The sequence below is a fragment of the Bison bison genome, unplaced genomic scaffold (assembly GCF_000754665.1).
Source record: "Bison bison bison isolate TAMUID 2011002044 unplaced genomic scaffold, Bison_UMD1.0 scf7180017864181, whole genome shotgun sequence".
NCBI lineage: Eukaryota > Metazoa > Chordata > Mammalia > Artiodactyla > Bovidae > Bison > Bison bison.
Genome location: NW_011494753.1, coordinates 669,997 through 676,060, shown reverse-complemented (window position 1 = coordinate 676,060; position 6,064 = coordinate 669,997). Strand labels below are relative to the sequence as shown.

Sequence of the window (6,064 nt, the reverse complement as noted above, 5' to 3'; positions counted from 1 at the left end):
TCACAGTTTTGCAATCCACCTACATTCTTGTTTATATTCTTGCTTCCTTCTTATTGGTGATTAGTAGTCTATTGTACAGCTACACAACAATTTATCTATTCGCCAGTTGGTAGATATTTGGTTATATCTACCTCTGAATAAAATACATTGCCTTTATGTGGACTTGTGTTTTAGAATTTTGAGGGTAAAGACCTAGGAGGGGGGCTTCCCAGATGGCTCACTGGTAAAGAACCTGCCTGCCAATGCAGGAGACATGGGTTTGATCCCTGCATGGGGAAGATCTCACATGCTGGGAAGCAACTAATTCTGTATGCTACAACTGTTGAGCCTGTGCTCTAGAACCCGTGCTTTGCAACAAGAGAAAGTGAAAGTGAAAGCTGCTCAGTCATGTCCAACTCTTTTCAACCCCATGGACTCTAGCCCAGCAGGTTCCTCTGTCCATGGAATTCTCCAGGCAAGAATACTGGAGAGGGTAGCCATTCCCTTCTCCAGGGGATCTTCAGAACCCAGGGATCAAACCCAGGTCTCCCACATTGCAGGCAGATTCTTTACCATCTGAGCCACCAGGGAAGCCTGCAATAAGAGGAACCATTGCAATGAAAAGCCTGTGCACTGCATCTAGAGAATAACCTCCCTGTTCACCACCGACTAGAGAAGAGCTGGAGCAGCAACAAAGACTCAGCACAACCAAAAGCAAATAAATAAAATATTCTTCAGAAAAAGAATTAATGAATAGAAAATGTGAACATATAGAAACAAAGAATAGTTATTGGGCCAGGAATTTACTACTGCACAATTGCACTCATCTCACACGCTAGTAAAGTAATGCTCAAAATTCTCCAAGCCAGGTTTCAGCAATACATGAACCGTAAAATTCCAGATGTTCAAGCTGGTTTTAGAAAAGGCAGAGGAACCAGAGATCAAATTGCCAACATCCGCTGGATCATCGAAAAAGCGAGAGTTCCAGATAAACATCTATTTCTGCTTTATTGACTATGCCAAAGCCTTTGACTGTGTGGATCACAATAAACTGTGGGAAATTCTGAAAGACATGGGAATACCAGACCACCTGACCTGCCTCTTGAGAAACCTATATAGAGGTCAGGAAGCAACAGTTAGAACTGGACATGGAACAACAGACTGGTTCCAAATAGGAAAAGGAGTATGTCAAAGCTGTATATTGTCACCCTGCTTATTTAACTTCTATGCAGAGTACATCATGAGAAATACTGGGCTGGAAGAAGCACAAGCTGGAATCAAGATTGCCGGGAGAAATATCAATAACCTCAGATATGCAGATGACACCACCCTTCTGGCAGAAAGTGAAGAGGAACTAAAGATCCTCTTGATGAAAGTGAAAGAGGAGAGTGGAAAAGTTGGCTTAAAGCTCAACATTCAGAAAACGAAGATCATGGCATCCGGTCCCATCACTTCATGGCAAATAGATGGGGAAACAGTGGAAACAGTGTCAGACTTTATTTTTGGGAGCTCCAAAATCACTGCAGATGGTGACTGCAGCCATGAAATTAAAAGATGCTTACTCCTTGGAAGGAAAGTTATGACCAACCTAGATAGCATATTAAAAAGCAGAGATATTACTTTGATCCTTCCGGCTCTGGCTGCCCTCGCCTGCCTGTCTCTGGCGGGGGATGGGCCGGTCTGCAGCCGGCTAGCTCTGTTCAGTCCTCTGTTCTGTGAGCAGGTGTCTTAGGTTAGGGCTTTTCGCCTTTTCGCGGGGTAGCTATCCCACAGTCTGCTTTGCTATCTCAAGCTAGTTCCCTCAGATTGCCCTCGGGGGATTCAGGCCCTGTCCTTACTCTAATCAATGCAGCCCGCTCCTCCCTGCCCAGCCCCCGCTTGCTAGTGGCAGATGCAGGAGTCTGCACCACTTCTCTGCTGGGAGTTACCGTTGGGCATGTAATCTGTGGGTTTTAATTATTTATTTATCTTTCCTCCGGGTTATGCTGCCCTCTAAGGTTCCAAGGCTCACCACAGACTCGGCAGTGAGAGTGTTTCCTGGTGTTTGGAAACCTCTCTTTTTTAAGACTCCCTTCCTGGGACGGATCTTCGTCTCTACCTCTTTTGTCTCTCTTTTTATCTTTTATATTTTTTTCCTACCTCCTTTCGAAGACAATGGGCTGCTTTTTCTGGGTGCCTGATGTCCTCTGCCGGCATTCAGAAGTTGTTTTGTGGAATTTACTCAGTGTTCAAATGTTCCTTTGATAAATTTGTGGGGGAGAAAGTGGTTTCCCTGTCCTATTCCTCCACCATCTTAGGACCGCCTCTAAATTCATATTGTTTAAAACCATCAAGTTTGCTGGAATTAGTCACAGCAGCCAGAAAAAGAAGACTTTTTCTTCAATATTGATCCATGAAATCTTAAAAAAAATTTTTTTTTGCAGTGTTGTGTTGGCTTTCACTGCACAACTACACACATATCCCCTCCCTCCTATGCCTCCTCTCCCCCAATCCCATCCCTCCAGGTCATCACAGAGTGCCAGACTGGGCTCCCTGTGCTGCACTGCAGCTTCTCAGCAGCCATCCGTCTTATGCCTGATAGTGTATACATGCTGCTGCTACTTTCCCCATTCATCGCCCCCATCCCTCCCCTACTGTGTCCACAAGTCCGTTCTCTATGTCTGAGTCTCTGTTCTTTCCCTGCAAATAGTTTCATCAGTACCATTTTTCTAGATTCCATATATAATGTATCAATGTATGATGCTTGTTTTTCTCTTTCAGACTTACTTCACTCTGTATAACAGGCTCTAAGTTAATCTGCCTCATCAGCACAGACTCAAATGTGTTCTTTTTTATGGCTGAGTAATATTCCATTGTATATATATACCACATTTTCTTTATCCATTCACCTGTCACTGGACACCTAAGTTGCTTCCTTGTCCTGGCTTTTGTAAATAGTACTGCAATGAACACTGGGGTACATGTGTCGTTTAGAATTTGATTCACTAAATCTTAAAGAAGGTGTCTGATTTGACTTGTCCATATGTCCACTTCTGGACCAACCATGATGAACAGGAGGATGAGCTAGCCAGGCCAGAGTGGCCAGGTTTGGATCACATGCTCACTTTGAAGTCAGGAAGCAGAAAAGACCCATATGGAGGGATGAAGCTAGGCCATGCCTGTGGAGGCATGGACCACTTATACCCTCCCCTGGCATGCCCAACCAGCCTTTGCTTTGAAAGACTGTTGAAAATTACCTTCATCCTTCCGGGACAAAGCCTTGACTTTGATGAGAATATTCCAAAGCTCATGCTTGAGGTTCACAAAGCTATTTCTAAGGAAGACTATTTTGCAGTCTCTTGACAGACTATTTGAAAGAAGAAAACTTCAATCAGATGCATAAGATCTGGTATTTTTGTTGTAAATTGTGTCTTTTTTCAGTCAAAAGAAAGATCTGAGTTTATCTTGCTGCACTCTCTGAGTTTCAGTTTTCTCATCTGTAAAATGGAGATAATAATGCTTTTCTAAGGATTGTTGAAAGGATTAAAAAAGATAATTTACGTAAAACCTAGCACAGTTTAAATGAAGTATGCAAAGCTTAGCACAGTTGTTCAATAAAGGATTGATATATTTGTCTTTTCTGTATATACAGTAATAGGCAATTGGCTTATGAAAGTTAGTCAAAATCATGAGTGGGGTTGAGATGTTAAACATCTATATTTTGGTACATGGATTACCAAAATAAGCAGACTGTTAACATTTATTCGCACTGCATATGTATATATGGAATGACTTTTTAAAAAGGATAAACATTTTCACATTTAAAAAAAATCTTTTTGGATGCCTGCTCCATTCTCTGCTGAATTTGAATATTTAGTATTTAGCTGATTACACAGAATATGAGTGTTAGTTCAATGGAAATCACTGTGAAAAGCCAGAAGCGGAGAAGAGAAGCTCCCACTTACCCAGCAGCAGCCCACAGGGCCCAGCGTGGGGAGGGAGTCAGAGCCAACAGCACACAGCTCCCTGGGGGAATCTGCTCCTACAGGGCGGCCCCTGACTGGGCCACACTCTACAACATGCCAGTATCGTGTGTGCCTGGTGTGTCCCTGTCGCCACCACGTGACTATGCCCCCCACTGCTGATTCTTGGAGCAGCAGCCTCACCTTCATGCCTGAGTGGCTCTGGTGGAGTGTGGGCAGGCAGGGGTCCTGAGGCCAGTCAAAGTGCTTCTCATCCTGGGGGCTGATGTCCAGTCCTACACCCAGCAAGAGTGCTGGTACCCCTGGGAGGGTGGGACCAGTGTCTAGCTGGTCATCAGCCTCATTTCAAGGTCTAGAATAGGAGGAAACTAAATATGAGCTGATGTGCACTGGTCATTTGCATAGAAGATGATGTCATGGTGGTAGAGTCCTAGGGCCCAAGGAGACAGGACTAGACTCCTCCTGTTTTTCTGCATAGGTGACATCTGTGCAAGACACCCTCACCTGTGCTGGTTTAATGTGGTCTTGTTGAGTCTAGTGGATTACACTCATGGCAGCCTCGGTTGGTCACAGCAAGAGCTTAGTTTTTCCTCCATTGCTCAGCAACCACACAGAGTCAGGCCATGTCTAAAGTGGCCTGGGGAACCCGACCTGGTAGTCCATTGGCACATTTTTCTCTGATTCCAAACCAAGGCCATTTAGCACCATTCACTCATCATCTCAGCTTCTCTGATGGCTCAGATGGTAAAGAATCTGTCTGCAGTGCAGGAGACCCATGTTCGATTCCTGAGTCAGGAAGATCCCGTGGAGAAGAGCATGGCAATCCACTCTGGTATTCTTGCTTGGAGAATTCCAGGGACAGAGTAGCCTGGCAGGCTATAGTCCATGGGGTTGCAAGGAGTCAGATGCAACTGAGTGACTTTCACTTTCAGTCATCATCTTACCATATTTTTTTTCAAATTTAGCACAAATTTAGCACAATTAAAAATTTTTTAATTAAATTTTTTAAAATTTTATATTGGAGTATAGCTGATTTATTATGTTGTGTTAGTTTGAGGTGAACAGCAAAGTGATCCAGCTATCTATATATACATATATAGATAATATATGTATATATATGTAATAGATATATATACATATATCTATTCTTTTTCAGATTCTTTCCCCATTTAGGTTATTACAGACTACAATAATAAGGTCATTGTGGATTACCTATTTTATATATAGCAGTGTGTACATGTTCATCTCAAACTCATAACTTATCCCTCTGCCTTACCTTTCCCTTTTAGTAACCGTAAGTTTGTTTTCTGTGAGTCTGTTTCTGTTTTGTAAATATGTTCATTTGTACTAGCTTTTTAAATCATTCATACAAGCAATATCATATGATATTTGTCTTTCCCTGTTTGGCTTCCTTCACTTAGTGTGATCATCTCTAGGTCCATCCACATTGCACAAATGGCATTATTTCATTCCTTTTAATGACTGAGTAATATTCCACTGTATATATGTACCACATCTTCTCTATCCATTCATGTGTTGATGGACTACCCTATGTCTTAAGCCAGAATTTCTATCTTGCTGCATGAAGACAGTGCCTCCTCAGCTTTCTCCTTGTGAGATTCTGTATATCTGTCATGAAAGTGAAAGTGAAGTTGCTCAGTCGTGTCCAACTCTTTGCAACCCCGTGAACTATAGCCCACCAGGCTCCTCCGTCCATGGGATTCTCCAGGCAAGAATACTGGAGTTGGTTGCCATTTCCTTCTCCAGGGGATCTTCCCAACCCAGGGATCAAACCTGGGTCTCCTGCATTGCAGGCAGACGCTTTAACCGCTGAGCTACCAGGGAATGTCATTGATGGGTTGTATTTCCAAGGCTCGGGTTCTCCATGTGTAGGTTCAGTTTTTCTATCGGTGATGGTGGTGGTAGATGGTATTCGTGGGGGTAGGAGGGGGCAGGGGTTGAAGAGATGGAGAATCTAAGAGCTTGGAGTCAGGCTCTGAAGGCTAATTCCAAATTAGAGGCCTGTTGCCTTCAACTCAGAAATGAAAAGAGCTGCAGTCATTCCTTTCTCGTGGTCTAGAAATCCTATTCTGCCTGTTGGGCACCATGAAAGGAAGGGTTAG

At 43.3% G+C, this 6,064-nt stretch overlaps 1 non-coding gene across 1 annotated transcript; it reads right to left on the bottom strand.

Annotated features, from left to right (window-relative positions):
• Positions 1–5,714: 5,714 nt before the first annotated feature.
• TRNAC-GCA lies at positions 5,715–5,786 on the bottom strand. Its single transcript has one exon. It is a non-coding gene; the product is annotated as a tRNA-Cys (tRNA).
• Positions 5,787–6,064: the final 278 nt, after the last annotated feature.